This window comes from Plecotus auritus (genome assembly GCF_963455305.1).
Source record: "Plecotus auritus genome assembly, chromosome: 2".
In the NCBI taxonomy this organism is placed as follows: domain Eukaryota; kingdom Metazoa; phylum Chordata; class Mammalia; order Chiroptera; family Vespertilionidae; genus Plecotus; species Plecotus auritus.
The window spans coordinates 17,315,804-17,334,401 of record NC_137771.1 but is presented as its reverse complement, the minus strand read 5'-3'; the positions used below and the strand labels follow the sequence as shown (position 1 = coordinate 17,334,401).

Sequence of the window (18,598 nt, the reverse complement as noted above, 5' to 3'; positions counted from 1 at the left end):
CGATGCTCAACCACCTAGCAACACTGGCTGGGCTGAAACTTTTTTTTTTTTTTTTTTTAAATCTAAAAGTTCCATAACCCTCCCCCAAGAAAGTTCTATACCCAAGCATATTCATCACAGATTTTGTAAAATCAAACAAAAAAATTTGCTTTTACAAGTTTCTAATGATAGAGGGGTTAAATAATGTACAACTATATTATATTATGCATCATTAGAAATGCTACCTGTGAAAGAAAAATGCTTACATCACATCAAATGTTTACATAATAACATGATGCTCTTTCAATAAATAATACTATCAGTTATCTTTTTTTATTATCATCTCTCTTGTAAACTTTTTCTTATGGAAAATTTCAAGCATAAAAAAACTAGAATCATATATATAAAAGGCTAATATGCTGTGTCCATCCGGGCAATGACGTCACGTAGCAACGCCCGCCTTCCTCTCCCTAGTGACTAGCCTCCTTGGAGTTTCTTCAGCCCAGGAACAGGACTTGCTTTATAGCCAGGTAGAAACATTTCACACTTTAATCAAATGTCTGTGAAGCGTTTTCCCATGCCTCATCTCATTTGGTCCTCACAGAAGTCCTGAAGTAGGTAGATGGGAGACTCGATGGAATCCTATTTTCTTTTCATTAGCTGGAAAACGGAGATTTAGAAAGCTTAGAAACTTGACCTGACTGAAAAGAAGAAATGGTGGACCTTGAAAATGACTTCAGGTTTTCTCACTCTGCAGAATATAGTCAAACACTGCTGCAGTTCAGTATTTTACCTCTTGTTCTCCCTGTGTGATCTATAATAATAATCTGCTTCGTGTTGATATTTATTGCTGTGTTGCTGATAATTACCTGAAAGAGAAGTTGGGGTGCTTCACTGGGCTGGAAAAAGTTTAGCTAAATCAGAAAGCAGGTCTAATTAAGCAAGTTTATTCTATATCAAGAAAAGGCTAAGTTGACTCATGCATGCGTGACACATATAAAGCTCTCGCTGGCACCAATCACACATGTGTTTCCATCTGTCATTGTTGATCATGAATTTGGTTGACACTTCCATTATAGAGAAAGGGCGAATAGTGATATTAAAATATTTCTTCTAATTAATTTCCTTTCAATGTACACAAATTTGTGCACTGGGTCATTAGTAACAAGTATAATGACTTACCAAATGCCCATCACCAGCTTTGGTAATTACGAACATCTAGCTGATCAGGATTTACCTATACTCCATCCAAGTTTCCCCTAAAGTAATTCTCAAACATATTATTTCAACCATAGTTCAGTGTATATCTCTGAGAAACAAGGACAATTTTATAAAAGTAAGCATAATACCATTATCACATCTAAAAATATTAATAATTCCTCAGTAACATTAAATATCCAGTCCATGTTCATATTTCTCCACTTGCTCAAAAATGTCTTTTTACTGTCACTGTGATTGAATTAGGACTCAAATAATATTCACACACTGAGTGTTGTTGTCTCTTAAATCCTTTTTAATCCATGACAATTCTTCCTCTTCTTCATTTTTTCTGTCATTTTGCTGAAGAAATCATGTCACTTGGTCTAAAGCAGTGGTCGGCAAACTGCGGCTCGTGAGCCACATGTGGCTCGCAAGCCGCAGTTTGCCGCTCTGTTGACTAATGAGTTTGCCGACCACTGACCTAGACTCTCGATTCCAATAATTACAGGCTGTTGTTCCTTGTGATTAAGCCCCTATCCCAGTGGTTGGCAAACTCATTAGTCAACAGAAGCTTCTGTTATATGCCAGCTACTATTCCAGCCCCAGGGAATACAGCAGTGACTAAAACAGGCAACTTCCTTACTCTCATGGTACTTGCATTCTAGGAGGAGGGGATATATAATAATACAAATAAAATAAGAATATATCCAGTAGTGAAAAGTGCTATGATGGGCCCTAACCAGTTTGGCTCAGTGGATAGAGCGTCATCGGCCTGCAGACTCAAGGGTCCCAGGTTCAATTCCGGTCAAGGGCATGTACCTTGGTTGCTGACACATACCAGTGGGGAGTGTGCAGGAGGCAGCTGATCGATGTTTCTCTCTCATCAATGTTTCTAACTCTCTATCCCTCTCCCTTCCTCTCTGTAAAAAAAATCAATAAAATATATTTTTTTAAAAAGTGCTATGATGGAAAAAACAACACCACAAGTTGATATGAGAGATTGATGGGCTACTTTTAGACTTGAAGTCAAAGATGATGAGGTACACATGTGTGTTTTCTGGCTGTTCAGCATTTGAACCCCTTCCTATCCTATATAATAAAAGAGTAATATGCAAATTAATCATCACTCTGCTACACCCACAAAGCCACACCCACCAGCCAATCAGGAGCAAATATGCAAATAAACCCAAACAAGATGGCTACAGCCACAGAGAGCAGGAGGGAGGCTTGGGTTTCCCCAGCAATGGAGGAAGCCAAGCTTTCCGCCTGCCCTTGCCGGCCTAGGCCTCCACTCAAGGCTACAAAGTTTCAATGATAGAAGATACATAAAACCAAACAGAAATGGCAGCAGCCACGGAGCTGGAAAGAGCAGGAGGCTGGGCTGCCTCCGGTGATGGAGGAAGCCAAGCTTTCCAAACAGCCTGGCTGGCCCAGGCCTCCACTTAAGGATACAAAGTTTCAATTATAGAAGATACATAAATCCCAACAGAAATGGCTGCTGCCACGGAGCAAGCAGAAGGCTTGGCTCCGCTCCAGGCTACAAAGTTTCAATTGTAGAAGATAAATAAACCCCAGATACCAGGGCCTCTGCTTGGGTCGCCAGGGGGCGTGGCCAGCCTGCAAACCATCACAGGCCCCAAGGGAACCCCCACCCTGATCCAGGACACCCTTCAGGGCAAACCAGCTGGCCCCCACCCATGCACCAGGCCTCTATCCTATCTAATAAAAGAGTAATATGCAGATTGACCATCACTCCAACACACAAGATGGCTTCCCCCATGTGGTCAAAGATCCTGCCCCCATGTGGACACAAGATGGCCACCACAAGATGGCCAGCAGGGGAGGGCAGTTGGGAGCGACCAGGCCTGCAAGGGAGGGCAGTTGTGGGCGATCAGGCCAGCAAGGGAGGGCACTTGGGAGGGACCAGGCCTGCAAGGGAGGGCAGTTGGGGGCGATCAAGCCTGCAGGGGAGGGCAGTTAGGAGTGACCAGGCCTGCAGGGGAGGGCAGTTAGGGGAAAACAGGCTGGCAGGGGAACAGTTAGACATCAATCAGGCTTGCAGGGGAGTGGTTAGGGGGTGATCAGGCTGGCAGGCAGAAGCAGTTAGGGGCAATCAGGAAGGCAGGCAGGAGAGCAGTTGGGAGTCAGCAGTCCTGGATTGTGAGAGGGATCTCAGATTGGAGAGGGTGCAGGCTGGGCTGAGGGACACCCCCCCCCTCCCCCGTGCATGAATTTTGTGCACCGGGCCTCTAGTATTTTGCTAATTCCCCATCTAAAGAGTCTGGTTAGAGGCAGAGCTCTCTCCCACTATGAAGTAAAAATGGTGGAGACTAAGATTCTCTTCCTGAGGCTCCCTTGAAATTAGAGTTTGTGAACACAACCTTGGTTTTGCCAACCTGGCACATCAGCCCCAGACCTTAACTGGGATTTGGTATCAAAGAGTCAGAGGACACGGAGAGTCCACGCTGGCAGCAAGGGGCAGCTACAATGGCCATGAAGGTCCAATCAACTGGAGGTAGTGATATTAGCTATATAAGGGGTGGAAGTGACCTCATGGACTGGTTCTGTGAATGATTTTGGCTGTGGGTCTTGGCTGCTACCCAGTTTCCCTTGTTCTAGCCCATTCTTCAAGCCTGGCTTTGTGGCCTTCCATGACATTTTGTAAGTTTCCCTAATATCCTTTCAATAATCTGTCAGAGTTGGTTTCTGTGGCTTACAACCACAAATCATGCCCAGTGCAGAGAGGCTCTCTGAGAAGATGACATTTAACCTGAAACATGAATGACAAGAAGTCACAAAGAACTAGGGGAGGACCCTTCTGAGGAGACAGAACTAGTGCTACGGCCATAGAGGAAGACTGGCTCAAAAAAAAAGCTTTCACTGTATGGTAGATGCTACTACTATCATTTTACAGATGATGAAATAGAATAATAGACATGAAACAATTTTCACAATGCTACATAGCTAATAAACTGGAGCTGCATACTATTATGCATACTATTAATTTCCTAGAGTAATGATCACTATGAGAATTCACCAAAAGAGCCAACTAAATTGTCAATACTCATTCACTAATTTTCTTAAAACATATACTGAGAATTTACCAAGTATCAAGCACTGTGTTAGACATGGGGCAGTACTGAGATAAAAGACATAGTACCTATATTAACACAGCAGAGAGTCAAAGACAAGGGGCTTTAGTTAAGATTGGTGTGCGGCTTGGAAATACTAAAAGGAAAAAGCAGAGAAACCAGACAAGCAAAAAATCACTATAATGTAGGTAAATAGTAAAATGGAAATTGGAATTTTAAAACACTATCAAACTAGTATACAGAGGTTTCAAACACCAAACATCAAATTTAATAACTCAGTTGGTATTTCTGTTCCCATCATGAGATGAAATGATAGCATACCAGCAGATAGCTCATTCTGGGTCACAGCCCTCCCCTCTCAAGGAAACAGGAATTCAGTGCCTTTCCACAAATGCTTACAGGCAGATAGGCACAAGTGGAAATACTTCTAAGCAGGGTTTATTTAGAAGATTAACATTAGGAGGAAATACCCTCAAATCTACCAAGAAACATAACTAGCGCCATACTTCAGTCCAAATAGCCCAGCCAGCATGGTTCAGTGGTTGAGCATCGACCTATGAACCGGAGGTCACATTTCAATTCCAGTCAGGGCACATGCTGGGGTTGCAAGCCCAGTAGGTGGCCTGCAGGAGGCAAATGATCAATGATTCTCTCTCATTATTGATGTTTCTATCTCTTTCCCTCTACCTTGCCCTCTGAAATCAATAAAAATATTTAAAAACAATAAAAAAGTATCTCAAATATAAATAATCAGATCAATAAATGGTTATCTGAATATGAGAAGATTTAATCATGGTCAAATTTTAAAAGCATTATTTTAAGGAGGGCTCTGAAACAGTCAATTCTACAGAGTAAAGAACTAACTCATAGATATGGAATGATCTGAATGAATGATTTGGAATCGAACAAAGTTTTATATGTATACACACACACATATATATATACATCTATCTATCTATCTATATATGGCTAATATACTAAGTATCCGACCATCTGACCGGTCACTATGATGCGCACTGACCACCAGGAGGCAGACGCTCAATGTAGGAGCTGCTGAGCTGCAGTGACTTGGCAGTGGCGGTTCTAGGGTGATGCACCCCAAAACCAGAGAGGAGGGAGCCTAATTCCTCGTGGGGCCATGTGATTCCACCTTCAGCTGTGGGTTATGTTGTTGCTGGGGCACTGTTGGCCCTGAATCTGGTTTACTGCACATTTACATTTGCGTTCCACACCCTGTACAACAGCAACTTTGCAGAGTTCCCCCTTGTACTCCGGGACCCCTCAGGGGATGTTGGAGAGCTGGTTTGGGTCCAATCCCGCAGGCCAGGCCAAGGGACCCCACTCACTCTGCAGACGCTGGGGAGGGACCACGGGAGGTTGGCTCCAGGGCATGTCCCACCTATCTTGCCCAATCCCGCCCCACCAGCCACCTTCTAATTAATTTCTTTTCAATGTGCACAAATCCATGCACCGGGTCACTAGTACATATATAAAAGGCTAAGTGACCGACTGTACATCTGGTCGGTCAACTGGTACATATGACGCGCACTGGCAATTTAAAAATAAACATTGACTAGTGCATATGCGATACCTATAAAACTCTGGCTGGCGCCAATCACACGTGTGTGTTTCAATCTGTCATTGTTGATTGTGAATTTGGTTGACACTTCTATTATAGAGAAAGGGCAAATAGCAGTATTAAAATATTTCTTCTAATGAATTTCCTTTCAATGTACACAAATCCGTGCACCAGGCCACTAGTGTGTGTGTGTGTATGTGTGTGTGTGTGTGTGTACACACACACACACACACGTGTATATATATGATTAAACACTAAAAAGGACTACAAGGGGATTTCATTCTCTAGCCCAGCGAAGTACATAACGTTCATGCTGCTAAGAGGCAAAAAGACTGAAATAAGTGACATTAAGAATTAAAATTGTCAATGCCCACTATACCAAGTACTGTGCTAGACTTTGAAAATACGGCAAAAAAACAAGACAAACACAGACCCTTGTTTTCAAGAGCACACAATACGGTTGTTATTAATTGAATATCAATGGTACCAAGGCTATTGTAATCAGAGCTCCACAGAGGGACTGAAAAAGGCTAATTTAACTGAATGACCAACATTAATAACTAGAAAGTAAATTCAAAAGGAAAACATGGAATGACATTAAATCTTGCTTATGCTTTTTACTCATACATCTTAGAAGGAAGTACAAGAATGACCAGGGGGAAACAAACTAAACATCTGACAGTAGAGCAAGAAAAAATTTGGAAATTACTAATGAATAATGAGAACTTTAACAGATCACAAGCAACTTTTCATATGTAGTCTTCATTCTAAGGAAAGCACATTAACTGAACATACTCTTATTTAAATACTTAAAGCTCTTATAAGATTGAGGGCTAATTTGTTTCTCTAGCCCTAGCCAGTTTGGCTTGGTGGATAGAGAATTGCCCTGTGGACTGAAGGGTCCCGGGTTCGATTCCAGTCAAGGGCACATGCCCCGGTTGCGGGCTTTTAACTTAAGCCTAAGTTAAAAGTTTGTGGAAGGAATGGGGTTAACTGGTGATATGCAAGACATTTTAGAGCTCCAGGAATAGAATACTTTTTGGGAGGTGTAACATCTGCATCGCAGCTCATATTTTCTTTATAATATTATGTCATATGTTTTCCTCTGTGCCTTAAGGTATTTTTATATTTTTCATATTCCCCACTCCTAGCAACTGGCTTCCTTCTTTTTCCTTTTCACTGAGTATCAACTAGAGCTGGTCTGCAATAGCCTAAATCAGTGGTCGGCAAACCGCAGCTCGTGAGCCACATGTGGCTCGTGAACCGCGGTTTGCCACTCTGTTGACTAATGAGTTTGCCGACCACTGGCCTAAATTATAGCAGATGCCATTCTTAAACCTTTGTACTCTAGCTAGAGGAAGAGGAAGAGCTTTTAACTTATTTAACTTATTATGAAACTGTCTTCCATGGACATATCTCTGCTATTATAAAGGGAGCTAATAAGAAATAAAATTCATGCTGGCCTGTTTTGCTCAGTGGTTAGAGTGTTGGGCACACACTGAAAGATCTCAGGTTCAATTCCCAGTCAAGGGTATGTACGTGGGTTGCAGGTTCGATCCCTGGCCCCAGTTGGGGGAGGCAACCAATTGATGTTTCTCTCTTTCTTCTCCTCCCTGTCCCTCCCTTCCAGTTTTTCTAAAAATCAATGGAGCCTGGCTGGGGTGGCTCAGTGGTTGAGCATCGACCTATAAACCAGGAGGTCACAGTTCAATTCCCGGTCAGGGCACATGCCCGGGTGGTGGGCTCGATCCCGAGAGGGGTGTGCAAGGAGGCAGCCAATCAATGATTCTCATCATTGATGTTTCTCTCTCTCTCTCTCTCTCTCTCTCCTTTCTTCTCTGAAATCAATAAAAAATATTAAAAAAAATAAATGAAAATCAGTGGGAAAAATATCCTCAGGTGAGGATTAACAACAAAAATAAATGAAATTCAATTAACAATTCAATTTGGAGGAATTAATCTACTTCATAATGCAAAGGGTACCAGTAACATAGCCTAAGGTCAACCAGCCTTAGAACAAAGTACACCTGGAGGAAGTACTCATCTGGAACCAGGGATTGAATGCTAATATCCCAAACACACATCAGGAACCACCTATTTCACATGTGCCATGTCCTTGTTTGGGCTCTGGATAATGTGGCAGAAAGAGAAACAGACTTAAAATACTTACTGAATTCCAGCCTTCTCATTGTGTCAATCAGTACATTCTGAGACAAAATACTTAACCCTTCTGAGTTTCAATTTTCTTTTTTTTTTTTAAATCCTCACCTGAGGATATTTTTCCATTGATCTTTAGAGAGAGTGGAAGAGAAAGGGAAAGACAGAAATATCAATGTGAGAGAAACACATCGATTGGTTGCCTCCTGCATACACCCTGACCAGGATATGCACCAAAATGTTAGCTCTCTGGTAGGACAACAGGTGTCTTTTTCTCTCTGTTCCTCTGTATTTTCCAAGTATTGTAAACATTTGCTGCTTTTATAATAATACTAGAGACCCGGTGCACAAAATTTATGCACGGGGGTGTGTGTCCCTCAGCCCAGCCTGCACCCTCTCCAATCTGGACCCCTCTCACAATCCAGGACTGCTGGCTCCCAACTGCTTGCCTGCCTGCCTTCCTGATTGCCCCTAACCACTTCTGCCTGCCAGCCTGATCACCCCCTAACCACTCCCCTGCCAGCCTGATTGATGCCTAACTGCTCCCCTGCCAGCCTGTTTGCCCCCAACTTCCCTCCTCTGCCAGCCTGGTCACCCCCAACTGCTCTCCCCTGCAGGCCTGGGTCCCCCGCAACTGCCCTTCCCTGCAGGCCCAGTTGCCCCCAACTTTCCTCCTCTGCTGGCCTGATCACCCCTAACTGCCCTCCCCTGCAGGCTTAATCGCCCCCAACTGCCCTCCCTTGCAGGCCTGGTCCCTCCCAACTGCCCTCCCCTGCTGGCCATCTTGTGGCGGCCATCTTGTGCCCACATGGGGGCAGCCATCTTGTGTGTTGGAGTGATGGTCAATTTGCATATTACTCTTTTATTAGATAGGAAAAAAATAGCTGTTGGAACTAGCTTTGTACTGAAAGAAACTTGAGTTTGAATCTGGCTCTACTACACACTAGGTTGTATGATCTTGGGCAAAACTATTTCACTTTAAGCTCCTGGGTTGTTTTTTTCTTGTTTTTTTTTTTTTTTTTTAACCTGCCATGTAGGTATATGTGCTAAGATCTATCTCATAGGAGCATTGGAAACATTGAGATGATACATTGTAAAACAGTACAATACCTGACATGTGGCAAGTGTTCCAGAAACACTGGCTATTTCTTCACCTGTTACATGAAGATAATAGTACCTATGTTAGTGCTGTTGTGAGGATTACATGACACAACTGGATAATTTACTAAGTGTGAGTGACAGTATTATTTCCGTGAAGTAAAAAATTGTTTAAGAAAGCTTCCTTTAAGAGAAACATCAATGTGAAAGGGACATATCAATCGGTTACCTCCCGCACATGTCCCGACCAGGGACAGGGATCAAGCCTGCAACTGAGCAATCCCTCATGCCTGTGGACCCAACACAATGGACTGCAACTAGCCTAATGCTAAACCTGACCCAGCTCCACCATGGAACGGAGACTTTTTATTTTCAATATATATAAAAGACCCACTCTGGTCGGGCTGGCATGGAGATTTTGGATGCTGGCTTTGTTTCTAGCTCTACTAAATTCCCAGCTGCACATCTTCCAGGACTGAATTAAGTGAAATGGGACTTTAGCAACACAGAGATGTAATTCCATGCAAAAAAAAGAAAGTAAGTAGGAAGGAAAGAAAGCCTCCTCTTGACTTCTTTTTTAAAAACTAAAAGCATCCTGAGGGCCAGCTCTTCATCTGATTCATCTATTGATCCTTTTAGGTCTCCAGTAAGTGATATGGGCTTAATGGGTACCAATAAATACTTACTGAATAACAGCACGACTACCTTACATACAAACAGTGTTTTATACCTAACAGAGTACTTTTGTTCATGCTTTTAATTTGAACTCTACAACAATCCTGTGAAGAAGCTATTATCATCCCCATTTAACTAGGGAGAACTGAAGCACAATGTTATGTGGTACTGAGGAAGAAGTACTGGACTGGGATCTACAGTCTGTGCTCCAGGCCAGGCCCTGCCTCTAACAGGCAGTATGACCCTCAGTGAGGCATTTCACTTTGCTAGCCCATTTCCCATCTGTAAAATGGGAGATAGACTAGGTCCTAGGAGATGAGCTACAAAACCCCTTTCAATGCTACTATCCTGATTCTAAGGACACACTGCTACGTAGCAGTAGAGTAGAGCTTGAACTCCCATCTTTCCTCTGGGCATGCTGCCTCCCACTGCAGGGAATTGCCCTAAGCAGGAGTGACAACTGACCCCTTTTCAACATTCTGAATTATGCAAAAGATGTACGCACCTTTCCTTTCACTCTATTTGTGGTGGTTTTCTATTTGAGCATTCCTATGGTAAAGAAAGATAAATGCACTTCCAATGCCTAAAGCTCACTGGAACTAGCAAAATAAAATGAGTTGGGCTGTGGAGTCTGGGACACCTAAGGTTCCAATCCCAGTTCTGCTACCTACTTTCTGTGTGACAGCATTTCTATATCTGGGTTTCCTAATCTGTAAAACAGAGATAGTAATGCCTACCTTTGCAGAGTGTTAAGAAATGAAAGAGCCATACATGTAAAATACCTGCCACTGAGCCTGGTAAATATTTATTGAACAGTCTAAGCATTTTACAAGTGTTATCTGACTACTACTCAGAACAACCCTATGTGACAGGTACTATTATTATCCTCATTTTACAGATGAAGGATCTGATCCATAGAGAAGGTAATTTGCCCAAAGTTAGAGTCATTAAATGGAGAGTCAAACTAGATAAGTTAATTGCAGGACCCATACAGTTGGCCATTAAAAAGTAGTTACTATTACCATCTGTAATCAGGCCATGTCCAAGTAGTCTTGCGTAAAAGAAATTTTTCCTCCTACCATTTGTTAGGGTTAAGCTAAGGAATCACAATCACCTTGACTCTGCTGGTCTCAAACACAATAAAGAGTGCATTTCAAATAAACATCAATCAGAAAGGATATATGCACCCCTATGTTCATAGCAGCACAACTTTCAATAGCCTAAATGCCCATCAGCAGATGGGTGGATTAAAAAATGGTGATACGTCTGCACAATGGAATACTATGCTTCTGTAAAAAAGGAACTCTTACCATTTGCAACAGCATGGATGGATCTGGAGAGCATTATGCTAAGTGAAATAAGCCAGTCGGAAAAAAGATAAATAACACATGATCTCACTCATTTGTGGAATATAATGAACAACATAAACTGATGAACAAAAATAGATCCAGACATAGAAGCATCAAAGAGACCATCCAAACTCAGAGGGAAAGCAGGGGAGGGGGGAGTAAGAGATAAACCAAAGGACTTGTATGCATGCATATAAGCATAATCAATGGACACAGACAGTAGGGGGGTGAGGGCATGTGCTGGGGAGTGGGAACGGCCAATGAAAGGTCAATGGGGGAAAAAGGAGACATATGTAATACTTTAAACAATAAAGAATTTAAATAAAGAAAAAAAAAGAGTGCATTTCAGGGTCATGGACTAAGTTGGCACAAGGACAGCATCTAAAAAAGGTGTGCTCGGTAGGACTGGCCTATCTGCTAAGCATCTTTGGAAAAGTTCTTTGCCATCTTTGAGGCTCCAGGCTCAAATGAGGTGTTCATATGGGGCTGACAGAAGCTTTTTATGTGTAAGTCCATCCTAAGAAATCTTTCATTTTGTGGGAGACTCTGGATGAAAACTAACCTTGATGTCTTCTCTGCCTGAACAGGTTCTGTTTTGCCATGTGAGCTTTGTGAAATTAATTTCCTTGATGTTTTCAGAAGTTTGCTTTTCAGTGATCACAGCTAATTTACCTGCCTTCTAGGCCACAATTACCTTATGATAGTGGAAGAGAACAGAAAGAGAAAAGGGAGCATATTTTGATAATACTGTACTCTCTCACTGTTTTTACGAGCATCCAGTCTTGGATTTTGCCTTCGGCTTGCATCTTTATCCTGCCATGACTCAAAGTATCTCATAAGGAAGGCTTTGAAGTTTCACCCTCTAACTTTACTCCTAGCAGAAAGGTCAAGGGACATTAAGCCAATCAATTTGGAAATGCTTCCTTCTATTTCAGTTTTAGCTGTGTTACATACAGATGTCTGACTCAAGAGGGTACAGGTAAGTCATCAGCACCCAAACAGGCCTCAACTTATGAAGTTACCTGACCAGAAATGCCCGACTCCCATTCTTGAGAAAGACTCTCTGAAAGGTTCTGGGATAGCCCTAGCTGGTTTGGCTCAATGGACAGAGAGTCAGCCTGCGGACTGAAGGATCCCAGGATTGATTCCAGTCAAGGGCACATGCCCAGGTTGCTAGATCCTCAGTAGGGGGCATGCAGGAGGCAGCCTATCAGTGATTCTCTCTCATCATTGATGTTTCTCTCTCTCTCTCCCTCTCCCTTCCTGTCTGAAATCAAGAAAATATTTTTTTAAAATAAAAGGTTCTGGGATAAGCACAGTTTTATGCTATCTGAAAATAGAATCTGGAGGTTATAAACAAGGACAAAATTCTACCAAGGTCCTGATCCTAACACTGCCTCCAAAGAGCCTCTATATAGGTCTGATCCTGTTCTGTGCTCCCAAACTCCAAGAAATGGGTTTAATACCTCCCCAGATGGCTACAGGGAGATTAAAGGTTATTATTCTTGGCATCTAGCTCTATCACAGCTCTAACAATTGTGATCTTGTACATCCTAAAGTAAGACTTTAAATATAAAAAGGCAAACAGTGATCCCTGATTCTGACTCTAGAGAAGGGTGAGAATTTTTCTGCACTAACTCCTATATTCCAACCTGTTTATTGAATTCTCTTTTTTTAAAATATATTTTTTATTGATTTCAGAGAGGAAGGGAGAGAGAGATAGAAACATAAATGATGAGAGAGAATCACTGATTGGCTGCCTACTGGGGACTGAGCCCGCAACCCAGGCATGTGCCCTTGACCAGAATCGAACCCGGGACCCTTCAGTCCGCAGGCCGAACCTCTGTCCACTGAGCCAAATCGGCTAGGGCTGAATCCTCTTATTCAGGCCTCAAGTTTTTAAGGTATTAGTCACTAATGCCACAAAGCCCTTTGAGGAGTTGGCAGCTATTACTAATAACACAAAGAATGAACCCCAGAGTTCTCAGGGTTTCAGTCAGGTCTGAATTCACCCTGAAGAAACCAAAATATCCCTTTACTCCCAAGACTAGACTCTTGAGGGCAACCAGTGAGGTCTAGTGAAAAGCATATATTACATCATTTAGTCCTCATTAACCCATTGTAAAGTGGGTGCTGTCACAAGTCTCATTTCACAAAGAAATCTAGCTCAGAGAGGACATATGATTTACCCTAGGTCACACATCTAAGAAAGTGCAGACATAGGCTCAAATATCAGCCCTGTTTAAAAAAAACACACACAAAAAAACCCCACACAAAACCAGCCTACTACTATTTGCTATGTAACCTCCAGTATATATATTTTTAACTTTCTGGAATCTCAGTTTCCTCATTTGTAAAGTGGGGATAACAATAATACCTATCTCCTAGGGCAGTGGTCGGCAAACTGCGGCTTGCGAGCCACATGCAGCTCGCGAGCCGTGGTTTGCCGCTCTGTTGACTAATGAGTTTGCTGACCACTGACCTAGACTCTCGATTCCAATAATTACAGGCTGTTGTTGTTCCTTGTGATTAAGCTGTCCTAGGGGATTTCTGATGATTAAATGAGATATTATAGGAAAAGTGTCTAGCAAGTGCCTGGCACAAAGTATTCGTTTTTCACAGATCAAAAGGACGGGACTTTGACATAATTTTCACATAATAGAATTGAGAGTACTAAAAGATCACTTAATCGAATTACCTACATACATATGAACTTCTCTATTATATCCGTGATAAGAAGTGGCAAAACCTCTCCTTGAATACCTCTAATAGTGGGTAACTCCCTCCCTCATAAGGCAGCCCATTTTGTTTTTGGAAAGCCAAATTCTCTTCTATCAAGCTGTCTACCCTCTTGGAATTTCCACCCTTTGATCCTAGTTCTGCCTTCCAGAATCACACAGAGAAAGTCAGTTCCCTTTCCACGTGACAGATCTTCAAGTATCTGAAGGCAGGTATCATGTTTCCCAGACTCCTAGCTTTGGTCCTTTCAGCTCTTCCTCATGTGTCACAGTCCTAGAAGTGACAGATCTGGGTTTGAATTTGGAGCCTTTCCCTTACTAGCTGTGTGACCTTAAAGCAAGTTATTTAACATCTCTGAAGCTCTATCTTTTTTTGTTTTGTTTTTTGTTGTTAGTACTCACCCAAAGATATTTTTCCATTGATTTTTAGAGAGAGTGAAAGAGAGAGGGAAAGACAGAGAAATATCAATGCCTCCTGCACCAGCCCTGACCAGGCCCTGGGCCAGGGAGGACCCTGCAACCAAGGTACGTTCCCTTGACTGGAATCAAACCAGGAACCCTTTAGTCCACAAGCCGGTGCTCTATCCACTGAGTCAAACTGGCTAGGGCTGAACCTGTATCTTCATATGTATAATACAGAAAATTATTTTCACCTCACAGGGCAGTCATGAAGATTAAATTAAAGTAATAACACTACTTAGGATAGACCCAAACAATAGCAGTCACTTTTTAGGATGCATGTCAATTAGTATATATCTCTCAAAGTAAATTAGTCAGAATTAAACATAACACCAAGGGACTGGTTTCTGATGGGTTTCTGAAGAGCTGTCTGAGAAGAAAGCACAGCCTAGGAGTTATGTGGACCATCTGCAATGGCAGCCCAAAGATGCAGTGGAGAATCTGGAAAGGTGAGGATGAAAAAAGATAAAAACAGGACGTATCATTAAACCAAAAGAAAAGGTAATATCACCATATTACATGCTGTCTATTACTTCCTCTCTGAAACCAAGGGGCCACATGTGGGCCACATTTCCTAATTCAGAAAGGAGCAACAGTTCTGCATCTTCCCAATAGTTGGTCCCTCCAGATCCACACATGTTTAGTGGGGACCTTTAGTTATATCCTTTAAGATCCTGAAGTTCAGGTGTGTGAAAATACACTACACAGGATGTCCTAGGAGTCAATACTGACTTTCTTCCCGCTAGAAAAATTGTCAGCTGTGTGATAACTCTAAAACTCAAAACTGGCAAACTGTAAATGTTAATACCATCACCATAATCTACATATATTTTCTTTCTGTTAGTAATCCCAAGGGAAGGAGTCCCAGGCAGAAATATGAATTGTTGTTCAATTATCCTGCAGTGCTGACCCAAAGAACTGCTACTACAAATTGAGATGTGACTTGAACATAAGTGCCTCCAAATAGGTCAAAAGAAGGAAGGATAGCAGGACCCCAGAATTATTAAAGCAGCATGATCACAAACTATGGCAGAGAAGGTAATTCCTGCCTGCCAATGAAATACCATAATCTGTAATGAAGAAATCCATTGTTAGTCTCAGACTCAGCCAAAGGAACCTTAACAGTTACTCCTTAGTCTCTTATAGAGGATCTAACAACAGCCAAGATTCAATTCAATCCCTTAAAAAATATAGAAATTACAGCCCTGGCTGGTGTGGCTCGGTTGGGTTAGAGCCGTGGTCGGCAAACTGCGGCCCCTTGAGTGTGGCTCTTCCACAAAATACCACGGCCTGGGCGAGTCTATTTTGAAGAAGTGGCATTAGAAGAAGTTTAAGTTTAAAAAATTTGGCTCTCAAAAGAAATGTCAATCGTTGTACTGTGATATTTGGCTCTGTTGACTAATGAGTTTGCCGACCACTGGTTAGAGTATAGATCTGTGCACTGGAGAATCGCAGGTTTGATTCCCAGTCAGGGCACATACCCAGGTTGCAGGTTCCATCCTGGGTCAGGGCGCATACAGGAGGCAATTAATCAATGTTTCTCTCCTTTCTCTCTCTCCCTCCCTCTCTCTCTAGAATCAAGGAAAAACATGCTTAGGTGAGGAGTAAAATAAATAAATAAATACATAAAAATTGCAAGGAAGAATAAGCCAGAACGCAAACCAGAAATAGCCTTAAGTAGTTCCTTCACCTAGTGAACAGAGACTGACCACTCAGGATTATAAGGTACAGAAAAGCTTAGTGCAGGCCACTGGGAATACCTGTGCCCTATGTGGGGATTTCATAATGTCTCTAAGTCAAGACATGCCCTCAGAATAGTTTTCTTCTCAAATCTGTTTCAGGCTTTGCTAAAAGGAAACTCTTCACTGTCACTTGACCCTGATCATCTACCCCATCCCTGGGAAGAATGAGGAAGCTACAGCCAACCTGCCAGGCTTCTACACGCAGGGGAAAACTTTAAAGTTGCTCCACCACTACCTCAGGAAGCCAAAGAAAGTCACAGAAGAAAAGGACTTGGGGTGAAATAGTCAAATGAGGCTGCCAGACATTAATCCTAAGTCCCCATACCTCATTTTAGAGACCCTTAGTACACCCGCAGAGGAGAGGAAGGCACTAAGCAAGTGCAACCTGGCTGGCAAAGGGGCGTCCCACTGCAGTTTTCAGTAACAAGAATTGGACCCTGCAGATTCACAGTCTCTCTTCTACCCCACACTTCCTATTTACTTAAAAAAGTGACCACTGAATAGCCCGTCCGGTCCCAAGTAAAGGCCCTTTGTACCGGCGAGAGAGTCGCCTGGTGGGAAAACCTTGGCAGAGTTCAGTTCGGTGCCAGGATGGGTCACTGAAGACATCTGCGGCTGCCAGAAGCCTGGACACGAACACACGACGAGAGAGAGAGAGGGGGGGGGGGGGAGAGAGGGAGAGAGAGAGAGAGGAGAGAGAGGAGAGAGAGGGAGGGAGAGAGAGAGAGAGAGAGAGAGAGAGAGAGAGAGAGAGAGAGAGAGAGAAACAGAAAGAAAAGAAAGGAAAGAAACTAAGAGAATAGATCAGGTAAATGTTGCCCTCTCGGCACTTCCACCTGCCCCGTCCTCCCTGAGAATCCGCGCCAGATCAGTTGTCAAACAAAAACTCCGCAAAAAGTCCCGTGATGGGACGCCTTCCACCTCTCCCACGGCAGAGCCTCTCCGGACTCCCAGAGCCTTCCCCCGATGTCCCGGCCAGCCCTCCGTGCCCACCCCGCCCCCGGCCCACTCTGCCCTCCGCCCCAGCGAGGCCTGAACCCTTCTCGGGACACCCAGGAGCCCCGAGGTGGGCGAGCTCAGGCCCCCGGGCCGGCAGCGCTGGGGCCGGCCCAGAGCGAGCGGCCCGTGTGCCGGGCTGCGGAGCCAGTCCTCGCCTCTGCGCCCGCGGAGGGCAGGGAGCGGCGGCTCCCCGTACCTGTCAGGCCTCTTCCCAGGACCGGCGGCGGCGCAACTTCAGGAGCCCATGTCGGTCGGGGGGCCCGGCCCCTCTCCCGGGAGGGGGGGCGCGGATCCCGGGGAGAGGGCTGGTGGGCCCAGGCAGCTCTAGCCCCTTCCCATGCTCTCCGCCCGGCGCCTGGCCAGGGCCGGACAGCGCCTCCGCCCGCCCCTGCGCACCGTCTCACACCCGCGCTCACACACACTCACACTCCCTCGCGCGCTCTCACACGCACTCCCCTCCCTCCTCCTGCTCTGTTTATCTCCTCCAGCTGTCTGGGGACCCAGGAGAAGCCCAGCACCGCGCCTGCGCCACGCAGTCTCCGCCCCCGCCCGGCGCCTCACAGCCGGCCGCTACGCTACGGAGAGAGCGCCCGGCCGTTCCCAGAATGGCGAGCCGGGCTCCCCCTCCACTCGCGCCCGGTCAACGTCTGCTGCCGGCGGCGCCCACTAACCTGCTAGTGGGGGAGCCCCGCACGGTCGCGACCAATCCACATTGCCGCTCGCCGGACCGGCAGCCAGTGGGCGGGCGGGAAAGCTGGACTAAGCCCTGGAGCATCCTGGGAGTCGTAGTTTTCCCTCTGTCGTAGAGCTGCTGCTGGGTGGGCCCACCCACCCCTGGGCCCACCCACCCCACCCACCCCACCCAGTTGCCATTAGTTACGCAGACGCACCTCCCACCCTACATCCACGTAAAACGCTCCCTCCCGTCGCTTCTGGGAGAAACCTCGCACTAACCCTTTGTTCCCCAGAGCCCGACACAATCTAAGAGCCTCATCCTGACTTCCTCAGAGTCCCAGATTTGCGGGACCCCCAGGCAAGGGCCTCAGGGTTCCCCAGAGCCAGGCTCAGCATATTCCCTCCAGCTCTGGGAGGTTGACATTCCTCACTCTGTCTCCAGGGTCTGAAGGAAGAGAATAAAAGCGAATCCGTTCTACACGGAGTGGCCTGGAGGGGAGCCAGCACACACACACACACACACACACACACACACACACACACACACACGCTTTGGGAACCCTCAGGCTGATGCGAGAGATAAGATACATTTGAGACAGGTGGAGGCACTGCTGTTCCCACCTTTGATGAAGAGATGCAGTTTGAGCCCTTTTTCTCTCCTTTTCTAAGGAAGTTCCCAAGGTGACAAGGAGGGCATTCTGCTTAACTTCTAAAGGCAGAGACCAGGCCCCACCCATAAGGAGCCTCAAGTCAGAAAAGGCAGTGTCATCTGAGAATGGAAGCTTGTTACTCACTCACCCATGGGGTGCCATTTTGTGGATAATAACAACACTTTGCTTTTATTGAGCATTTACTG

General features: G+C 44.6%; 1 protein-coding gene across 3 annotated transcripts in view; it reads right to left on the bottom strand.

Moving 5' to 3' along the window:
• WDTC1 (WD and tetratricopeptide repeats 1) overlaps positions 1-17,561 on the bottom strand; it is a 53,673-nt gene extending 36,112 nt beyond the window's left edge. For 2 of the 3 annotated variants that reach the window (XR_013960001.1, XM_080657394.1), the window contains exon 1: positions 17,264-17,485. The gene's annotated coding sequence lies outside the window, so the exon portion shown is untranslated. Of the gene's footprint in view, positions 1-17,263 lie in introns of all 3 variants that reach the window. The other variant, XM_080657395.1, reaches the window with a different exon arrangement.
• Between the last annotated feature and the right edge of the window lie 1,037 nt (positions 17,562-18,598).